Consider the following 11,152-nt stretch of genomic DNA (forward strand, 5'->3'; position numbering starts at 1 on the left):
TATCGAATATCGAGTGTTTACAGTTTAGCATATTGGGAATTTACGTAAACAAATATCAATTTCCACATAAAATAATTATCTCCTTAGTCCTTGTGATCCAAAGAAAACATATCTCCTCATTACTATCTATCTGTATGCCTGTCTGTCTGTGTTTCTATCTATCTATCTATCTATCTATCTATCTATCTCAATGTTTGCTTTTATGCAGATCTTCATACACACATACAAACAGACATTCTTCCCTTCGGTCATGCCTATAATTGCATTTATCTACCAAATGCTATTTGGTTTAGTAAAGGTAATCTCAGCTTCATGTATAACGGCTTCCGCGTTCTAAGATGTATTTACCACACATGCGCTGATGTTTTTACATGAGCAGTTAGCCCCAGTTCTTTTTTGTGGCTTGTATAGAATACAGAGTCCTTTATATAAGGCGTGTTTAACAGTAACATAATGTAATGTTGTGCCTGTCAAATAGCATTCTGTATTTTTGGCAAGGAAGTGCTCGTCAATATTAGATTTAACAATTAGGGAGGTGAGCTGGCAGAATCGTTTGCACGATGGGCAAAATGCTTAGTGATGTTCTGCCTGTCTTTACGTTCTGAGTTCAAATTCTGCCAAGGTTGAATTTATCGTTTGTAGGTCGATAAAATAAGTGCCAATTGAGCACTGAGATCAATGTAATCGACTAATCCACAATGTCAAAAATACTACCCTTAGGTGGTGGACTGGAAGAATTGTTAGCATGCCGGATACAACGCTTAGTGGCATTTCATCCATCCTTATGTTTTGAGTTCAAATTCTGCTGAGGTCAACTTTCCCTTTCATCCTTTTGGGCTTGATGAAATAAGTATCAGTCAAGTACTGGGATCGCTGTAATCGGCTTACCACTCCCCTCGAAATTCCAGGCCTTGTGCCTATAGTTGAACGGATTATTATACCTGTGTTTATTTCGATATTAAGACTGAAACATTTGACTTTGTAAAAATGTTTTGAGCCGAATGTAACTGTGGTTAGGGTTATCTAACTACTGATCAGCTCTGATTGTAAGTAGCAATTATTCAAGCATTGTATCCCATCTTTTTACTAGTTCACCCAGAAAGGCATTATGAAACTTACAGTTCTATATTTGAAACATGAGGAATTGTGTACATTATTTACATTTGACGGATATTTGACCTCATCTTGTTTGTTGCTAACGTAACATTTCGGCTGATATACCCTCCAGCCTTCATCAGGTGTCTTGGGTAAATTTCGAACCTCCTGGGTTCTCATTCCTAAGGTAATTTTCAATGTTATTATTATTATTATTATTATTATTATTATTATTATTATTATTGTTATTATTATTATTATTCAGGTCACTGCCTGGAATTGAACTTGGAATCTTGGGGTTAGTAGCCCGCGCTCTTAATCACTATGTCATATGCCCACAGGCATATGGCATAATTATTGTGTTAACAACAAACAAGATGAGGACAAATAATGTGAATAATGTAAATAACGTATTATAAAACTTGTCTTTACATTTCCTGCATGATTTATTTGGTTGTTGTTTCTAGCATAACAAGAGACTATGAAAAAAGTCTATCGTCGGCTTGTATTAGATGTTTTGTCTAGATTAGTTCAATGTAATTTTCTATTTGTCTTTTGAATTTCGGTTACACACTAGAAAACACAAAACCTCTGGAAAGAATCAACGTTTCATCAAATTAGACGCAAAAAGTAAGAAATAAATTAAATAAATTAAAGCAAAAACTAAAATTAAAATCCGGTAATTTAAGGTGAGAAGTTTAAATATAATATTTGAAATCAAAAGACATAATTTCTGTACTGTTGATCAAATCTTATTAGCACTGAACCAAAGACACATAGGCTCCATAAAACCTGCTTCCAGTCTTTTCTGTAATGGCGCAATGCTCTGTGAAAGCTTAATGAGAGGATTCTTTGAAGAATACACATTCCATTCTGTGAAACATGATAACCTGAAAGTTACTTTCAATGGCACTGCACGCAACTTGGTCCATTCCGTTTTTCTTTTCAAACCAGAAAGGTACTGAGTGGCCGAGAGAATTGTGAATAGGAACCAACAAACCAATCATGTTGGAAAACAGTACTATAGCTACGATGTGATGGCAAATGCAATTGATATGATGGCGATGGTTTAATAACATCAACGTGGATAGGGTAATGATGATGATAATGATGGCTTACGAAGATAATGGGGATGACTGACCACAAAAGGGAGGGTCGCGAAATGGAGAAAGAGAATGACAATGATGATGGTTCTTGTTCGTTATCATCGTTTTAATGTCTTCTTTCTCATGATTGCATGAGTCGAGAGGATTTTTATTAAGGCAGTTTTTTTATGGTTGCATGTCTTTGTCAACTTTTGAATGAATCTTGTTGACAGAAACTGAAACAAATCCATAGTTCATATGTTGGTGAGTTGCTGCCAGTGGCAACCTAAGCGCCAAGTAGTTCAAAATAATGAAATCTATATAAATACACAGTTCATCGATTGAATCCATTGAAAATGAGCCTTTGCACTCGAAATATAAATTCTCTCTGTAAAATTTTCTGCATTGTTAGAAACTTTCCTTATTTCTCTTTTTTTCATTTTCTACTTTATATATATATATATATATATATATATATATATATATATATATATATATATATATATATATATATATATATATATATATATATATATGTATATATATATATGTATATATATATATATATATATATGTATATATATATATATATATATATATATATATATATATATATATATATATATATATATATATATATATATATATATATATATATATATATATATATATATATATATATATATATATATATATATATATATATATATATATATATATATATATATATATATATATATATACATACATATATATATACATATGGCTTAGTGGCTAAGATGTTGCACTCACAATTGCGAGACCCATATTTCTCTTTTCTTTCATTTTCTACTTCATATATATATATATATATATATATATATATATATATATATATATATATATATATATATATATATATATATATATATATATATATATATATATATATATATATATATATATATATATATATATATATTCATTTATATATGGCTTAGTGGCTAAGGTGTTGCAGTCACAATTGCGAGATCGTGGTTTCGATTCCCAGATCGGGTGTTGAGTTGTGTTCTTGAGCAAAGCGCTTCATTTTACATTGTTCTGCAATCATTTCGACATTTGACATGTGGCATCCACCCGTTGCACCTGTGCAGGTAATGTAGATGTGATGGAGGGATTCAGCTTATGTCTACACAAACATTTGATCACTATAAACAAATCTTGTGTGAAGAGATTGTGGAAAGATGGACAGAGTGAGTAAAGTATCAATAACAAAGTAGTTAAAAGTATGGTTAAGGGAGGAAGAAGAATAAAAAGAAGAAGAAAAAGAAGAAGAAGAAGAAAAAGAAGAAGAAGAAAAAGATGAAGAAGGGAGAGCTTAATCTCTCAATATTGAGATAGCTTCTTGATAAGGTGACAGAGTTCGCAAAAGCAAATGTTAAAAAAGATCACATAACTCACCTTGTGCCAAAATTTGAAACTAAAATATACCGCACAGTAATGCAACGAGCTGGCCAAATCATTAGCATGCAGGGCATAATGCTTATCGGTATTTCGTCCGTCTTAATCTTTCTGAGTTCAAATTCCGCTGAGATTGACTTTACCTTTTATCCTTTCGAGGTCAATAAAATGAGTAGTAGGGATCGATGTAATCAACTTATCTCCTCCCGCGAAATTGCTGGCCTTGTGCTAAAATTTTAAACCAATATAGGCCACACATATCTGGCCTTTATCATGCATGTGAAAAAATACTTCTATTTAGTAAGGGCTGTGTATGGGTTAAAAAATCCGATATAGATGAATTCTTCGATGTATCAATACGATTGTATGACTGCCGACGTCTTGCGATTTTATAGGTCTCTCTCTTTATATTAAATACATTCAGATCGAAGTTCTTATTCCATGATGTTGGTCTATACCAAGATGATGGATTGGGAATTTCCCATCGTTGTGATGGTCACATTCTCGATAAATTTAGGAAAAAGCTCATTGATACCTTCAATCAATCAGGCCTCAAAATCACTGTTACTATTAACCTTCCCTAAATCTCAACTCCCTCTTTTATAAACTGTACCATAAACCAGACGAAAAACACTCGTATATGCACAAACACTCCTGTCCTTCTATAGTGTTTAGATATGATAGCTACCATTAGTGATAGGATATCTAACCTCTCTTTTAAAGAAATAACAGCTTCAAAGATAAGATACATTACAACTATTCAGGTAAAAATATGAAGTATAAGAATAGACATAGGAAAATGATATGGTTTGCTCCCTTCTCCCTGAATGTTAAAACTAATATATGCAAAAATTTCTTGTCTCTTTTAGATAAGCATTTCCTTGTAAACCACAAATTCAGGAAGATTTTTTCAATAAATGTTCAATCAAGATATCATGCAACTACAGCCCCTATATGAGGAACACTATCACTCGTAAGCATCACTAAAAGTCTGCTCCCAGTTCCAACTGTCAAGACCCCGATGCTTGCCCATTTGACCAAGCATGTATGATAAACACCATCACGTCTGAGGCAGAAGTAACAGTAACACGTCAAGATAACCTAACCAATAAGAAAAATTACATCTAGTTATGCAATGGTGATTTCAAGGGACTTTATGCAACCATCTATCTTCTTTTGGGCACAACCACAAATATAAAGCCACTAAATTGGCTAGCCATGTATAGAATTTGAAGGCTGATTGCACACCACATACGATGAAGTGGAGAGTCATAAAGAAATTCGTGTCATACGTTCTTGGATCTAAGAAATGTGACTTATGCGTAGCTGAAAGATCGCATATTCGTTTTAGATATGAAATTCCACAACACTACTGAATTTCAGATCTGAAATTTTCAGCAAATGCAAGCATATGAATAAATTTCTTTTAACGAACGGGAAGACACCAATCTCTCCAGATTGAGCATTTGTCTCGTAGACTTTGGACCCCTCACTGTAGAATCATTCTACAACAACTAGCTTAATTATGGCTTTACAGTCAAAGGGGACATAACACTCACTCCTTTTCTTTTCTTGTTTCCTTTTTCCGTTTTTATTCATCTTTGCCCTTTTTGAATCTACCTTCTACTCATTTTCACTCGTGCTTTCTCTTGTATCAGCAAATTGAATAGATCATTTGCTCAGAGCCTGAAGATTGCTTAGAGACACAAGTCATGTTATAAAAACCTGCTTACATCCACGTCCCCCAGCGAGAAACTATTAGGACCTTGTACTTTTATACTGTGTACATTAAATGATATTCATCTCTCACTAGATGGAATACTCTTTAGTTGTTCTTGCCCTAACGGAACAGCAAGCTATATACATACATAATATATATATATATATATATATATATATATATATATATATATATATATATATATATATATATATATATATATATATATATATATATATGTATGTATGTATGTATGTATGTATGTATGTATGTATGTATGTATGTATGTATATATATAAATATATATATATATATATATATATATATATATATATATATATATATATATATATATATATATATATATATATATATATACATGTGTGTGTGTGTATATATCATTCTGTCATATGCACATACACATATATATAAGAAAATGAATAATGGCACAAAAGAATGATGTAGAGAAGATGAAAGAATTACTCCAAACATGGTGATTGTTTAGTTGTTGTGACTATCTTTGTAGATCTATTGTGATGGTCACCATTCATCCAATCATCTTTATTCCCATCTAAAACCGCCAAGATAAATATATTAAACCAGCAGAGGATATTGATATCAATGATAATAATATCAAAAGTGCAGTTAATCTGTGTGTTTGTTACGGTGTACCTTTAATCTTTTTGATAATCAATAGCAATTTGTGTCACTTCTAGATTAACTAATCTATATTCTTTGCCATTGATGATGTAACTACAAATTTTAACAAAAACATCCTTCTTTTTTTTACGTAGTTATTTTCGTCTTAGTTACATTTTGCTCACAATGATATCTTTTATGTCGTAACAATGTTTCTTTGTTCACTTTGTTATGACATATAATAACTTGGTTTATAATAACATTCCACGGTAGTGAGCTGGCAGAATTGTTAGCATGCTGGGAAATATGTTTTGTGGCATTTCGTCTGTCCTTGCATTCTGAGTTCAAATTCCGCTGGAGGTAGCTTTGCTTTTCATTCTTTCAGGAGTTGATGAAATAAGTAACAGTTGAGCACTAGAGTCGATGTAATTGCCCAGTGGTTAGGGCAGCGAACTCGCGGTCATAGGATCGCGGTTTCGATTCTCAGACCGAGCGTTGTGAGTGTTTATTGAGCGAAAGCACCTAAAGCTCCACGAGGCTCTGGCAGGGGATTGTGGCGAACCCTACTGTACTCTTTCACCACAACTTTCTCTCACTCTTACTTTCTGTTGTGCCTGTAATTCAAAGGGTCGGCCTCGTCACATTGTGTCACACTGAATATCCCCGAGAACTGCGTTAAGGATACACGTGTGTGTGGAGTGCTCAGCCACTTGCACGTTAATTTCACGAGCAGGCTGTTCCGTTGATCGGATCAACTGGAACCCTCGACGTCGTAAGCGACAGAGTGCCAACAATTGACTTACCCTCTCTCCCAAACTTGTTGGTCTTGTGCCAAAAATTGAAACCATTATTATTTATTATAATTTTATGATGAAAAATCTCAGCTTTATTTTGCTGGATATGATGGAAAGTGTCAGTTATCCATTCCCGGGAGACTGAGATGACACTTGTTTACTGGTCATGCTTCAAGAACCCCATGGACAATGATTGCACTTCCAAGCAATGCTGACTTTTGTAGGTACTCTATCTTTACATTTGTACCAATCATTTTGAATTAAGTTGGTAGTTGAGTGCTGATACTTCCCAAATGTGCCAATTACTATTGGTATCACGTTCACTCTCTTCATTGCCCACAACCTGCATATTTCCCACTTCAAATCGTCATAGTTGTTCAGTTTTTCTTCTTACTTCTCTTTGATGTTGTTGTCACCAGGACATGCTATGTCGATTATCATGCATGTTCTTTATTTTTTGTTCTTCACAAATGTCAGGTTTCCAAAGTCTGATCTGATGGTCACACTGAATCATTGCATCTTGGTAACTCCTTCTGGGATATTTGGCTATACCACGTCTCTGCTCTCTGTAGGCTTTGTGATTTCCACAAAGCTCCCAATGGATCATTCTTGCCAGATTATTATTATCATTATCATAATTAAGGAGAAAAGCTGGCAAAATCATTACTGTGCCTGATAAAATACTATGTGGCATCTGTCCTTATGATCTGAGTTCAAACGTTACTTAGGTTGACATTGCCTTTCATCCTTTCAGAATCGATAAAATAAGTACCAGTTGAGCACTGGGGTCAATTCCCAAAATGTCTGGCCTTGTGCCAAAACTTAAAACAATTATTATTATTATTATTATCATTATTATTATTATTAAGTATTAAGGTGGTGAGCTGACAGAATTGTTAGTCTACTGAGCAAAATGACTAGCTGCATTTTGTCCAATCTTTGTGTTTGAGTTCACATTCCACTCAGATGAACTTTGCCTTTTGTCCTTTCATGGTTTATGAAATAGGTCCCAGTTGAGCACTGGGGTTGATGTAATCAACTTTCCTCCTCCGAAATCGCTTGTCTTGTGCCAAATGTTACAACCTGTAATATAATTCCTCAGTCTGAATTTTTGTCTTCTCGTTTGATCTGAGTGGTTATGTTGTTCACTTCCCAACAATAAGGTTCTGGGCATGCCATAATAAAATTGTAGAAATACATTGTCTCTGGGTAAGAATCTCCTAAGTGTAATGTTTTTAATATTGAGATTCACAGATCCAACAAAAGACTGAATTTAAATATATTTGTTTTCAAGCATGAGCGTCAATAATTAAAAACAAAAACAGTGATAAAAAATGTATATACACCAGGCTTCATTCAGTTTCCATTTACCAAATCTACTCACAAGGCTTTGGTCGGCCTGAGTCTATAATAGAAGACACTTGCCCAAGGTTCCATGCAGTGAGACTGAGCCTGGAACCATGTGGTTGGGAAGCAAGCTTCTTACCACACAGCCACTCCGGCGCAATAATCCTTTCTACCAAAGGTACAAAGCCTGAAATTTTGGGGGAGGAGACTAGTTGATTACATCGACCCTAGTGTTTCACTGGTACTTAATTTATTGATCCTGAAAGAATGAAAGGCAAAGTTGACCTCGATGAAATTTGAACTCAGATCATAGCTACAAGTGTAAAGATGAAATGCCGCTAAACACGTTGCCTGGCATGCTAACGATTCTGCCCGCTCGATGCCTGATTAGTAATACCAGTAACCCTTTCTAGTATAGGCACAAGGGCTGAAATTTTTTTTTGGGGGGGGGGGGCATCGACCCCAGTACGCAACTGGTACTTAATTTATCAACCCTGCCCTGAAAGGATGAAAGACAAAGTTGAATTTGGCAGAATTTGAACTCAGAATGTAGCCACAGGCGAAATACCACTAACCATTTTATCCAGCATGCTAGTGATTCTACCAGTTCAATGCCTGATTAATAATAATAATAATAATAATAATAATAATAATAATAATAATAATAATAATAATAATAATAATAATAATAATAATAATAATAATAATGATAACGATAATAATGTATTATGGCAAATTCAATTGCTTATAATATATCATAGGGGATTGCCTATAATAAATTAATAGGGGATTGAAATGTCTAAAACAGTCCTCTGTAGAAACAATTGGCCAATTTTCTGCCTTCTGAAAGAAATCAATATTCTTCAGAATTGTCTCTGAATTAATATTTGCTTTTTTTTTCTGTGCTAAGGTCAGGAAAATAATTAACTAACGAGCATAACTCCGCATTTATTTTTGAGATGTAGTACAGAATAGGGATTAATAGCTAAATCTATGTTGAAGTACATAAATAAATAAATACATAAATTGCATGTGTGTGTATGTGTGTGTGTGCATATATATATATATATATATATATATATGGATGTATGTCTGCATGTGCTTGTATATATGTAGTAAAATATGAATACATATGAATATGCATTTATATGTATATATATATATATATATATATATATATATATATATATATATATATATATATATATATATATATATATATATACACATACAGTTTTATATGCATATATAAATGAGTGTGTGTGTGTGTATATGTATATGTGTATATATATATATATATATATATATATATATATATATATATATATATATATATATATATATATATATATATATATATATATATATATATATATGTATGTATATATGTATATATATATATATATATATATATATATATATATATATATATATGTATACATACATACATACATGCATGTGTATGTATATATATATATATATATATATATATATATATATATATATATATATATATATATATAATTTGAAATTAAGCAACAAAAATTCAATAGGTTATAGCAGTACGTACGTTTCGTACAAGCTCCATTTATTCATGTAGTGAGAACACTACAGAAAATACAATTAAAATGTACTCCTCAGCTGCATAAAGGAATTTCATTTTAGAAAGTCATTTTGAAGATGTTTGCAAAAAACAAGAGTAAGAGAAGAAAACACATCTTGACTATGCTGCTGTTTCACAGACAAGTGAATCAAACAAGAATTTAAAATCTAATTGGAGGGATAGTAGTAATTTCAAATTTAGAGGAAGCCAGGTTAAGTAGTGGTGGACAGCAGGTTAGGGGTAAATCAAGCATGAGAGAAAGAAAAAAAATAATAAAGGAAATTGAATGGCAATACCCTAAGGAGTGGTAAGAATTTGGAAAAAATTTAAGGTAAGGGAATTAAGGTCAAGGTATTAAAGAAATATATCTATTCTACAGTATAAATAGAATAATACAATGAAGCACTGAACTACTAAGTTCAAAACTATAGGGAACAATAATAATTAGAACAAGATAAACATATCCAGTTAAAATAAGATATAAATTAATGTGGGGTGGTATTATTTATGGGTAAAACTATAATATTAATGGCCAAAATCCAAACAGAAAGAAAGGGGGGAAGAGGAAAGAGGAAAAAAAGGGAGAGAAATAGAGTTAGAAAAACAGGACTAAATTAAGAGAAATAAAGCTAAGGTTTTCGAAAAAGACTCAGAACAACTTAGAGAAAATGTAGGACTACTATCAGTGGGTTGGGAAAGGTTAAAATGTATTCTAAGTATATATTAAAAGTCATACCTCAAATAAAATAGTTATTAGGGAAATGAGAGAGACTAAATTAAAAAATTTAGTAAGATTTACTTTTTAAAAATATTTACTTTTTAAAATATTTAAAGGTGCAGGAGTAACAATGCACACATAGAACCCTAAGGTCAGATTTATTGTTAATTAGGTTAGGGTTATCCTTAAGTTTAAAAATTTCGTAAATTTCCATAGAGCACAGTCCACAGCCATATCTACTATTTCTATAAGTTTGTGCTCTCCTGATGATTTCCCATTTAAGATGAAAATCAATACTATTTTCCTTCAATTCCCAAATTTTATTAGATAATGATGGCTATTGGCTTTATGTTTAAGTCTAAATGAAGAAAAATGGTTATATAATCGTTGTTTAAGGTTGATTGTGCGACCAACATAAATGTAATTATTAGTTGGAGTAGTTACTGTACATTTATAGACTACATTACGGGTTAAACAAAGGCCAGATACCGGACAGTGGGCTTTAATTGCAATTGTAAGGATTACCCTAATCTAATTAACAATAGATCTGACCTTAGGGTTCTATGTGTGCATTATTACTCCCGCACCTTTAAATATTTTAAAAAGTAAATATTTTTAAAAAGTAAATCTTACTAAATTTTTTAATTTAGTCTCATTTCCCTGACTAATAGCTATTTTATTTGAGGTATGACTTTTAATATATACTTAGAT

The 11,152-nt window shown here is 32.2% G+C and overlaps 1 long non-coding RNA gene across 2 annotated transcripts in view; it reads left to right on the forward strand.

The window, feature by feature from the left end:
- Nucleotides 1-6,241: 6,241 nt before the first annotated feature.
- LOC149136657 (uncharacterized) overlaps nt 6,242-11,152 on the forward strand; it is a 50,292-nt gene continuing 45,381 nt past the window's right edge. For both annotated transcript variants that reach the window (XR_016240922.1, XR_016240923.1), the window contains exon 1: nt 6,242-6,339. This is a non-coding gene — a long non-coding RNA (uncharacterized LOC149136657). The remainder of the gene's footprint in view (nt 6,340-11,152) is intronic.

This window comes from Octopus bimaculoides, chromosome 3 (genome assembly GCF_046866305.1).
Source record: "Octopus bimaculoides isolate indiv1 chromosome 3, ASM4686630v1, whole genome shotgun sequence".
Taxonomy (NCBI): Eukaryota; Metazoa; Mollusca; class Cephalopoda; order Octopoda; family Octopodidae; genus Octopus; species Octopus bimaculoides.